General features: G+C 36.8%; 1 protein-coding gene across 2 annotated transcripts in view; it reads left to right on the forward strand.

The window, feature by feature from the left end:
• Window positions 1-7,238, forward strand: part of timm44 (translocase of inner mitochondrial membrane 44 homolog (yeast)) — a 33,308-nt gene extending 26,070 nt beyond the window's left edge. Inside the window, exons 14-15 of one of the 2 annotated variants that reach the window (XR_001776545.2) lie at window positions 7-71; window positions 3,583-7,238. The gene's annotated coding sequence lies outside the window, so the exon portion shown is untranslated. Of the gene's footprint in view, window positions 1-6 lie in introns of both variants that reach the window. The other variant, XR_533596.3, reaches the window with a different exon arrangement.
• The last annotated feature ends 5,183 nt before the right edge of the window (window positions 7,239-12,421 follow it).

Here is a 12,421-nt window from a genome sequence, read left to right on the forward strand (position 1 = left end):
TTTCAGAACGGTAGGTTGGAGTCGTGCCTGAACCAGTGAATTTCATCCCTTCGCACCAACAGGACTGCACTGTAAGTAAAATGCAAATATGAGCTTTTTTCTGAGAAATTGCACCAAGCTGTGTCTATATGACAGGTTAAAATCCTTCTGTCTACATCTGTCTGTTGAGTTTGCCTATTGAGACAAACATCATTGACAAACTATTGAGTTTGTTGGGATTTGTGAGTTCTGTGACACTAACATAAGAATGAAATTCAAAACCATATTTCTCAAGTAACATCTTTTTAATCTGTATCTTTAGGATTTTTTTTATTCCTGAGAGTACAAAGAGTTACTTTGTTGGATTATTTGCAGGTTTTAGTTCTGCATACTCATGTCACAATTTGTAAAAGGGTTTTTGTCCATTTTGCTCCTTTTACATGCAACAAGCAGCAGATAAAATAGAAAGTCATAACTAGTTTCATTGATTGCCTTTAATTCCAAATTACTAGTAATAGAAGTATTTTTTTTATCTGATTCAAGTTCAAGCACTTGTATTTAGTAATCCACTTGTAGAATTTTAAACTAGACCTTTAATTTCACTGTCACTATTTTTCTTAGTGTTTTATTTATCTTTCTTTGTAAATTGTGACCCTATGTCATCCTGATTTTCTAAAACAGTATTTGACTAAAAAGAGGCAGACAAAATGATAAATAAAAACATTTAATATTATTCTGTAATTCTTCTTCTTCTTTGTTTTTCAGTTCTCCATTTTGAAAAATCTCCATCCATTAGCTAATTTCACTTTCAGTTCTATTATCACCTCCCCACAATCCACCCCTTTCCTCCTCTCAGCTTCTTTCTAAATCGAATCCTCTGTCCACCGAGGACATCATCAGCAAGTCCACTCTAATTGCAAGGAGCAGATTCTTTAGAGATTCTGCTGAGAGGAGGAAAAACAATGGCTGCAAATGCTATTTCTATTGATCAGCCAGCGTCTCTGTCCTCCGTCCTTCCTTCCAGCCGGCCGTGTTGAGTGTTTCTGTTCAGAAATGTGAGGTTTCTTAAGATTTAGAGGGTTGGGTGCTCATATCAACCTCTGAATGAAAAAAAAAGTATACATTTTATAGCAGGGCAGGAAAATGTGACCTTAAACGCAGGCGGCTCCTCTGAAAAGGTACGTCGAAGTTCAAAGGTTGTCTGGAAAAGCATCAAGCAGGGCCATTAGTGTCATACTTACACAGTGCAGACAACCCAAAAGTCTGTCTGAAGAAATTTATCACTTCAAGGAATCAGAGTGAGTAGCCTGTGTGTTGGACCTTTGAGGGCAAAGCCAGAGTATATCATAACGAAAGAGCGTGTTGGCAGGGGATACATCAACACGTAATGGGAAGCCTAGAAGAGCTCAGCAAAACAAAGTAACTCATTTTTAGTGCAGAGTACACTGTGAGTCATGTCTTTTACTTTATACCCTTAATGTTGGCCAGTGGGTAGTGTCAGATTGCATCACTTCAAGCTGCAGATGACTGAATCAGATCAGGGTCATAGGTTAAAGGATAGCAGGGCAGAGCTACGGGCGCTGCCCTGTCTGCGCTTACTGACATCCAATGTCAGTCTGAGTCTGGGTAAAGGGGTATAACTTTTACTTTATTCCCTGCATGGGGTTCTGAATAAATAATCACAAACAAGCAGACTCTGCACTCTTTAGGTGACGTTTGAATTTGTCAAGAGTATATATTTATGGGTGTCAGAATAAAGGGATCTGTATACTGTATGCATGTATGCCTCTTTTTTTTTATTTCATTTGGAAAAAATTTTGAATACCACTTATTAATTTTTCTATTTCTTCCCAACATGCATTGCTTTATGTGGCTCTTTCACATAAAATCCTAATAAAATGGATCAAAGTATTTGATGATCACTTTGATTATTTCAATTCTTTGATCATGCAAGGTGTTGTTTTCTTTACTTGGTGATACTTTGTGCGCTCTTATGCATTCCTGCAGTTATTATTTCCATCTGTAGGACTTGTTTCCATTCCTCATAGATTTATGCTTAGTTTTTTGGTGTTCAGATTAAAGGTTTCGACATCATCACCAATTTACCAGGTAAAATGTTGATGTTCAGCCATCTTTCATTGCTACAATAGAAATTTGAAGGTCTGCATATCACTTATTTGCTTCAAGGTTAATAAAAAGAGAAAGATATCAAAAGTTTGGATAATTTTAAGTCTGTTCAGCGTATCTGACTTGCAGAAACAGCAATCACCAAACAGCAAAAGTCTGCTCATTAAGGATTATTGCTCACTTATGTGTGGATTTAGGAAATGGATGACCTGCGATAAGACAAGGTTCAGCACTGCTAATTAGTCCACGCCCGCTCTTTTTTAGAATGGGATTTTGAAATTAACTTTAATTACACAGTCCATTGATTAAACTTTTACGATCATCTCACTCAACTTCACAACATAAGTCACACTAATATACTTTTATGTTCACGAGTCTGAAGCATTTTCCCCCGGCCTTCCGTGGCAAATAACACCAGTGTCAGGCTGACATATTTAATCCGCCACACTATTCTCATGAGAATCTGCCACAGGCTAATCATGCATCAAAGAATAATTGCAGTCATTTAAAAGTAATGCGTGAATGGTGTTTGATTATCACTGTCCCAGCAGTCCGCTATTTCCCAGCAATCCACATCCTTCAGACCGGAGGCAAGGACTGAAGTCTGCTTATTGCTTATGAACGTTCACACCACTTAAGGATAAGTACCGTTTCTTTATGAGTTTCCTTTACGAGGAAACCCGTGTTTTCTTATTCAGCAGCTGAAGGTTATGTCAGAATGGCCTAAAAGTCAAAATGTTCAATAGACCAAGAAACTCACCAAACCAATGATTTGATCTCAAAGTCACCAAATGTTATTTATTCAGAGCTACAGCTGCTCCCATAATGTGCTCACACTTCTTTAAAATACCAAGTTTTTTTCTAATATGAAGAGGTGGGACTTTTTCAGTGTTGTTCGTTGAGGTCCACTGTACTCTTCCAGGCATCTTGTTTTATAGTCATTTGTTTCATGTGCTGCATTAAAATACACACACAAGTGTGGCTCCAGTTAACTTAAATCCAATGCCATAATCAGCCAAGACTTTCCAAAGGAATTATGTTTGTATAAATGATGAATTTAAAAAAAAGAAGTAAAGATTCTAAATGTCTTTACACAGAAAATATGTAAACTAATTACAGGTCAGATGATGTGTGAAACTGTGTCTTTATATACTCTATATGAAGATATATGGCCTCCATTGTGAGTATGAAACCTTTTGAGGTTAGTTTTACACCATACTCAGTATTATTTTATTGGTGATGAAAAAAAAATATGTTCTAAAAATAAATCTCGAGAAGAAACTACATATAAGATAAATTATGTGAATTTGACCTCTCAACAAAAAGTGCTTTACAATCCAGCCGAAAATGCGTAATGCCATTTTACAGTCTGTTTTTCCTACAACCTCCTCATTTAAATCATCTGTTTAGACATTTTCCCCCCATTTTTCAATCTCCTCACTGGACATATTTCCATTCTGTCTGTTTCCATCGTAGCACCCATCTATCTCCACCAAAGGCCAGTCAGGTGGCCTGAACGATGCAGGAGCAGCCTGTGGCTCCCTAAATGGCGCGCCACAGAGTTGGTGTTCACTTTGGAGTGACGGATCGTCCCGCCCAGCCTGGCGGAATAAATAGAGGCATTAGCAGCTCTACGACTGGCCCACGCTGCTGCCGAGGCTTACTGGTCTGTGAGCTGTGCAGCACGGCAGCTTCCTGGGCGCAGCCACAGTGTGATGAAAGGCTGATATTCCTCCATAAACCATATTAAAGTCAGATCACATGATGAATACCAGGCGAAGGACTGGAGGGAAGGAAAAGATGGAGGCAGGAGGACGGAAGTTCAGGAAGTGGGAGAGCGAGCTTATGATAAAATATGGAAAAGAGAGGAAATTAAATCCAAGACAAAAATATCAAAGCTGCTCCCCTTTTTGCGCCTCTGTATCCCCCATTTTCTGGTGACTGATGAAAAGAGCAGAGGCACTTCTGAATTTTTAATGAATCCCCTTTGGGCCTCAATTTGTCTTCTGGTCTTTGTGTGGCCTGCAGTCTGGGCAGAAAGGTTCCTGTGCATTTGCTTCACTTCACCCAGCTCAGGTGTTCTCCAAAAGGCAGCCTTCACTTTTTGTCATGATCTGTCCATCCCTGAGTGACAATCTGTCATAACACATGCTGTGTTTGCTCTGAAAACTCTAAGACGGTTCAAGCTACTAGCAGAACACAAAAATGTACTCCACTTGTGTTTAAGTGTCTAAAGTTATTTGTTTGGAGAATCAGGAAGAAGAAATCCAACTGAATCCAAAAAACGTAACTACATCTCGTTTCTTTTCTTATGTTCTGACTTTTCACTGGGATTGAAAACTATTTAAATCTTACCACAACAGTATTAAACTACACACCAATAATAATAATAATAATAATAATAATAATAATAGTAGTAATAATAATAGATGGAGTAGTAATAATAGTAAATATAACTGTCAGTATTTACTAAACATTGAGGAAACCTAAGTAGAACAATTTTAGAAATCCTAAAACTCAAGTACATACAGAATACATGAGACCCTCAAAGTAAAATGGTGTGCATGCTGAATTCTTTTCCCCTGATGACTTTATGAAAAAACTTGTGTTTCTCTCATACACCTTCTTCTTAAACTCCACAGTTCTTAGCTGAAGATGCATTTTCAGTACCAGCACAAATTTGCTACACAGGAAAAATATTCTTTACAAGAAAAAAATAGATATATACACATAAACAAATGTAAAAACATTTACAGTTAAGTACAAATTGGTGTGAGTCTGCTTGCTTTGACTGCCTGTCACTTTGCTACTGTTACTGTTTATTATTCCCCATTGTGTAACAATAAAGTAGAATTCTATTCTATTCTATTCTATTCTATTCTATTCTATTCTATTCTATTTTGTTGCTTTTCACTCATACAGACTTCTTATAGCATTTCTTTAGAAAAAAAAGGAAACCCTAAACCAAGGTTATTTATTGAAGGTTGACTTCCTGGTGGTTAGTTTCATTATTTCTTTTCTACAGAGTAGAATAAGTCACTTCCGTCCTCTTACTTTCGTAATGATTAATATTGCCCACACAGAGAGTCATCAGGATGAAATGTAACTCGCGTGGCTGCGAGGTTGTGTGGCCTTGGAGATAGGAAATTAAATCAGAGGTAAAATTCTCCACCAAGCACATCCAGGTGTGAAGATTATTAAACAACCAATCTCTATATCTGCTAGATAAGCTAAGCAATCTCAGTTTGCTGCAGGGGGCAGGCCTCCAGTCCTCCGTTAAATTATTTTCCAAGGCCAAGTTTAACTTGTGCAGGAAATATATATGCATCGCACTTGCACATGATCCATGTTCTATTTTCATGTTTTCATTAATTATGCTTTCAATTTATTGCTCTTGTTTGCATTTTTGGGTAATTTTTGTGAACTGGGGTGATTTTGACTAAACAGAACAATTTTTCAGCTGTATGGTCTTAATGTGCATCTCCAAGGATGACTGATTAATATTTGGGTTTAAAAAATGTCTAAACAGTGGATTATTTTTGACATATGTTTTCATTCCTACAAAAATCCGTATTCCAATATAGCCAGGGGTAGAAACTTGTACTTTTTACTATCATTGACAACCAAGGATGCTTATTTGTGCAAAAAATAATATAAACACATAAGAAACAAATTTAAAATAGAGGTTATAAAAGTGCAGCATTTGATTTTGTGTTTTCAAATAAAGTTCAAACTAGATTTAATTTTTCATTTGTACTTCATATTCTAATAAACACTAATAAAAAAGCAATGAATCTAAGTTACTTTGGATAACCAACTTCATTCAGCCTATAAATATTAAGACAGGGCAGCTGAGGTTCACATCCTCTGTTAGAACATTGGCTGTTCAATTCTCATCTTCCAGTGAATTTCCTTATTCAGCTTGTTTAATAAAACAACCAATAAGTTAAAAAATTTATTGGAGGAAGCCTGATTCAGACTTCCAAATGATTAGTCACTGTTTTGCCGTGATAACTTCAGGGATCATGATTTTTCTTTTCCCTGTATGTGCACATTTCTGTCTCCTTCCTGGTGAGTCACTATTGAACCTCAAAGGCTTCATCCTAAAATGACTCCAGTACAAATGAACCACTCTAACGCAGGCTTTAGGTCCTTTAGGAACAATGGCCACAAATCTTAGTCAAATGCTGACAGATTTATGAAATAAAGAACCCATGCATAAATTATGAATTTCATAATTACCTCAGAAAAAATGTAGTTAGATATTTTTAATTGTTAATCCCCTTTCATAGAAATTTCCCTTCCCATTAACTGCCTGTCAAACTCAGTCAATTAATCTGAGGTGTTACTGCGTTGATGATGCATTCAGGCTCCAGCATCTTAAACACTGAGCAGTGAGCAGCTCATGTAGTTTGGGGTCGATGTTGTTCAGACATCCTGCTCTCCAGTTCTGTGTTTGGGGAAGTTCGCTAACCTCTAAGAACAGTCAGACAGAGTTTGGGGATCTGAGCTGTACTTTCTCTGTACAGCTCAGAAGATGTTACTGATTCATTTTCTTTGAAGAGGTGAACAATATATGTTTATACCCTGTATAAAAGATATCTACATTATTTCTCACTGCAAGATATTAAACCAGTTCAAGCCAATTCCTGGCCAGGGGCCATTTGCTGCATGTCTTCCTGTTCTCTCTCTGCCCTTCCTCCTTCCATCAAATCTTAAATAAAGACCACTAGTGCCATGAAATTCTAAAAAACAAAACAAAACAAAACAATTTCTCTCTTTTATTTGTGTAAAAATGTTTTTTTTTAATTTTTTTTTAATCTTTCTCTGCTAAGCCGGATTGAGTCCCTTTGGATCATCCTTATTATTAAAGCAGTGTTAATTTTCTCTTTTAACATTTCTCTTTTTTCCAAAATTTTATCAAAATTCCTATACTATATGTATTATGTTTAATGTCATTTTCTTTACCTTTGTTCCTTTCTTCTACTTAGACACTACAATTTGCCTTGTGCTTTTGAAAATTGGTATGATAAATGCTGAAAGAGTTTTGTATAATCACATTCATGTCACATAAGTGTAATTGAGACTCTAACTAATGCAATCAGCTTTTCATAAACAGTATATTATGTCAACTTTGACTGTGTTTGTGCATTTTTGTTGAAATGCCGTAAAGATGAAACTCGGAAGTGAAGCATTGCAGAAACCTGGCTTGCCAAACTTGACTTTTCATAAAATGCAAATTTTTTATTTCATTAATTCTTTTCACTTTAAATACAGCCCAGATTAAATCTTCTGTTGTAGTTAATCATTTGTACAAAATTCAAAACGCTGCGTCTTCAGTTTAATTCAGTCCCTCTCTCCCACCCTCCCAGTTCTGTCCTCTTGTTATCAGAGCAGTAAAATTATACCATGTGTTGCAGGACAAGATTATTTTTGCAGTCTATATCAGTATGATTAAAGCTTTAATTTTCAATGCATTAAACTGTTGTTGATTTATGTTTAAGAGGAATACTGGCCTGAAAGCTCATATATAAGCTTTTCAAGAGACTTTTAACAAAAGCACACTTTCTCACTCTCTGTGCCAATTGTTTATTGCTTTATACATAATTAAAACTCTTATGAATACAGAATCTAATCTTCCAAATGTTTTTTTGTTTTGTTTTGTTTTACCAAGGTCGGTATTTGAGAGAATGGGCCATTAAAAGTCAATTTTCCAAATGTGCTTTCAGGGATGAATTGAAAGCAGCGGGAAGCTTCAAGAGGAACTCGGTCTGATTATTGTATTGTATGTTTACAGCTAATTTATTAGTAATGCTGCACACAGTCTTGTTTTGAATTTTCAACACCAACACATTTTTAAAAAAATATCTACAAAATAGCCCAAAACAAAGAAAATGCTGTGGCTTTGCAACAGGAAGGTCTTGGAATCAAATTCTGGCTTGGGACTTTTTGTATGGAGTTTGTTCTCCATCTGCAGATTTGGGCTCTCTCCAGGTACTCTTGATTTGGGGGAAAAAAATCGTTTTCCAGTAAAAACAGTATTTACAACTTAAAAGACTAAGTTGTACTTAATTTGATCCTGCAAACTACCCTTTATGCATCTTCATGACTGTTAATTAACTGAAGTTGAGAATTTATGTCAAGAGGATGAACGAATGTACAATGAAACTATTTATATCTGAGCTGCTTGGTTATTACAGCAGAGGCTGGTTGCTAGTCCAAAGGTGTTTTATTAACCAACTATGGTCAACCTGATACATCCATGTAAAGATGAGCCAACTTAAAGGTATGGCAGTATATTCTGAAGGATAACTACTTACAAACAATAATTTAGCAGGTGTTTCTTTTCTACACGGAAATCAGATTTTCAAAATAATAATAATAAAAGAATGTTTTAACACCTTTACAATTTATATTAGAATAATGGTTGATTTTCTGCTTTAAATAAAAAGCGATTAACTTGTGTTGTACATGTTTCTTTTATTACTGTATTTCTACCCAACAATGTCACACTGTGAGAATGTCACACCGGATCATTCCCACTAGTTAATGTGTGAAGCACCGTGGACACATACAAGGCGTAAGAGAGAAAAGAGAGAGAGAAACCTTGACTCTACCTTGTCAGACGCTTTAGAGTAATTAAACAGGAACAGAATATCAAATGCTCCATGAAGAGTGGATCAGTGAGGAGGAGCTTGTGGTGGTGCTGTTTATGCATGTGTGCTTGTGTGCGTCCGGCTCCACATTGCTGGCGCTGGGACAATGCAGGGTGAAGTTGTGAAGCTGTATGATGAATGTCGCTCCATAACAAGAGCTGAAGGGGAACGATTAAACCATGTCCACCAATCACCTCCTGTGGAGCCTGAAGGAAACAACCAGGGAAACACAAGCTTGGCTCTCAGAAGCCCTGACAGCAGAGGACACACACAGATGCACACACGCTGGTTATTTTCACATAAATGCTTTGTAACAGTTTTTTCCCCCTTTATATTTACAAACCAAATGAAAACAGTGTAAAATGATGCTACATTTGATGAAGGACGTAAAACTTGTTGAAATTCTTCCATGTCGATCGGCAGATACCCACTCCCTTCCATGTTTGTAATTCATGTCCATGATTTAATGTGAAATGTGCTGAAAAATAAGTTTTGTTTTAGCCATTAAAGCATTTTTTATGGATTTTGTTTATATTCATGAAATTATGTTCAAGTGAAAAGTGGGCAAACCCCTATTTTAGCTGAATTTAAAAGCAAAGCAGCATTTTCCATTAATAGCATTTACAATATATAGCCAAAGTCCATATTGTAAAACCAGACATGCACACACAGCGCAGCGTAGCACAGCACAGCCCACAGGGTCTCAGGGCACTCTGGAGGTCAAACAGTTACAAAGCAGCTTTGATTCCCTGCAGTTTTAATGACTTTGAGAGACCGTGTTCACTTTTCTTTTTATTCCGGTAAATTATTGTGATGATCCTTGTGCTGCTGTGCAGCGCAGGAGGGATTACTGCCATGAGGGACATTAGGCCTTGAGGAGCAGGAGGAGGACATTTTTAACTATGTATTAAATTGTCCAACATCCAGTGCAAAACGCAGTGAAACAGAATTTGTCCCCTTATAAATTTCTGCTGTTTTTGTCACACCTGTATATTTCAGATTTTCGTATTATTGAAAAATGATCTGAGGAAATTCAAAATGCAGTTTTCAAACTGATTAACCACACCAGCCTTTTGTAGAAAAGTATTTTCCCCTGATTATTGGCAGTGCCATACAAAAATACAACTTTCATCAAGTGTTCCTAAAAATTACTCATCAATCGTACATTAATGTGAACGCCCACTTCTTTTGCAGTAATGTTTTAATTCAGCCACACTGGGCGATTCTTTGACACATTAACTGCCTGTGTAAGATCATACTGCAGCATCCTCAACAAATTTATGTCCATACTCTATGGTACTCCATAACCTTTTTTTTTTATTCAGAGCTAGGTTTGCTGATGTGCTTTTGATCATTGTCCAGTTAAAAAAAAGCACATTGAAAAAAAGTTGTTCAGCTTTTCCTCCATGTAAAAAGTTGTCTGGGGATATCAGAACACTGTATTCATAGACTCAATAATTAAGCTTCAGAACAGAAAAATTCCAAAGTTCGTTACTGAATCATTTATTTAATAATTCTGTACTTTAAAATATACAGACACTGTGTAACTAAAAGAATGAGAAATTGAGAAATACTTTTTGAGGTTAAGAATAAATTTTTTTAATAATAATCTGTAATAATTTCCCTTTGTGTTTAGAGAAGTAAAATGTAACTTCAGAATGTGGTGTAATTTCACTACACATGGAGTGGGACGTAATCTAAAAATACAAGTATTTCCATTTTGGTAAAATGAGAAGCAAAATGAAAAGTTTATTTTTTAAAAATTAAAATTTAAAGAAAATGTGTACGGCTTTTTATTTTGGGTTAATGATGGTATACATATAAACAGGAAATTATTTTTATTTTGATGTTTATTTTTTTTACTCAAATTGTTAATAATTGTATTCTCTTAATGCTCACACATTCAACTCAAATCAATGTAGTGAATAATGTAAACGGTAGCGGTAAGTAAAAGTGTATCTTTTGTACATAAGAACATCTTCAAGAAATGTTTCCAGCATCCAGTTGGATTTGTATTCGTCCTAAAGGTTAATGAGGTGCATGCTAGCTCAGAGGAAAGGAGACAACAGTGCTCTTTACGAAAGACGAGACGTCGCTCGCCCGAGGGGCCCCTGTAACGACACTCCTCAGATCTAATTATCAGGATTATTGATTGGTCATGGCCACCTACTCCTCCACCCACATACACACAGAGATGCATGGTCATATATGCAGATAGAAGTACAAAAAACACATTACAATTTGCATACAGGGGAAAGCTAAGGAACGACACAGACTAATATCTGCCCAGTCTTCCGGCAGGAGACTGCTGTCAGCCTGTATTCGTCCTGCCAGTCCAAACCTCCTACTCACTATTGACACATTTGGACAAACTCACCTGGGAAAATGGCTCTCTCAACATCCGTAATGCACTTGCTCTCGCCCACACAGCCCACTCCACTGGGTAAAGGCGGACGCTTTCACAAACTCGCTGACATTTTTTGAGCACCCTGACGTAAAGCTGCCATTTTGTTCCAAGAGAAATGTATTTTTATTTCAAAACAGAGATAATAGTCCGGCTGAGTTGTTGATGGTTTGAGCACTCCTCCAGTTTGGCCCACACATTTTCACCGTCCTGAGCTGAACCAGCTGCGAGTGGCTGACATTTTTCACTAGCACGTCCTTCCTGCATTTTGCTGGGAGCATCTTACAGAGCGATGGGTTCAAAAACGTAACTTTTCTTACTAGAATATATGTAAAAATTTTAGAAATGATTCAATTTTTTCATTCCTTTCCAAATTCAGATTTTACTCAGTAATAATGTTATTAATACGTAAAAAAAAAAAAAAAAAACATCCTTTAATCTCCTACATGCTGGGGGAAAAATAATTTGAAAAATAATTTCTTAAACTAGATATCTATATCATGAGTACATTTCCCAGCTGGAGCGGCACATAAACCCTGACCCACTCTGCTGAGGGGAATGGTGGGAGGTGATTGGCAGCAGGGTGGCGGTGCTGAAGAGGAGGATGGCACAGATGGCACAGATTGCACAGATGCCAGCCATTCTTTCCTTGGTGGGAAAACTCAAACAGTAACAGTAGGAGGACACCTGAGCTGGCTGGTCGGATTGAACCTGCTGTGAAATGGAGGGTGAAGAGTTTAAGGCACAAACCTGGAACAGAGTAGGATGAACTGTGCTACAGATGTTAACGAGATGAGAGGATGATAACTCTATTTTGTGACTCTTGATTTTAAGAAACACGCTTGCAATGTTTAAACATTTAAGCCACTGGATGATTTTTTAAAATAAATTTCCTGCTTAAAATCAACCCTAAATTCAGTCAGGTCCTTCGCTGCCAAGCTGAACTTGACCAATACTGTGTCCTTATTCAAATATATTTCAGAAACTTTCAAAGCATTACAACTTTAGGCAGTTAAAGTTGTGTTGTCAGCAAAGAACATAAGTTTGAGAATTAATCATCCCAATAAGTGGATGCCAAAACATTAATGTTGCAAAGTCTGCTCCAATCACACCAGCTTTCCAGCTCTTACTAAAGAAAAGCATGAAAACAGCATAACAGTATCCTTTTTTAAGTAAGAGACAATCAGTGGCAATAACCCAAGCAAACACAATAATGACACAAATGGGGTTATTGTAGCTATATTTTTTTTGCCAC

Source organism: Poecilia reticulata, chromosome 4 (assembly GCF_904066995.2).
Source record: "Poecilia reticulata chromosome 4, P_reticulata-male-v2, whole genome shotgun sequence".
Taxonomy (NCBI): Eukaryota; Metazoa; Chordata; class Actinopteri; order Cyprinodontiformes; family Poeciliidae; genus Poecilia; species Poecilia reticulata.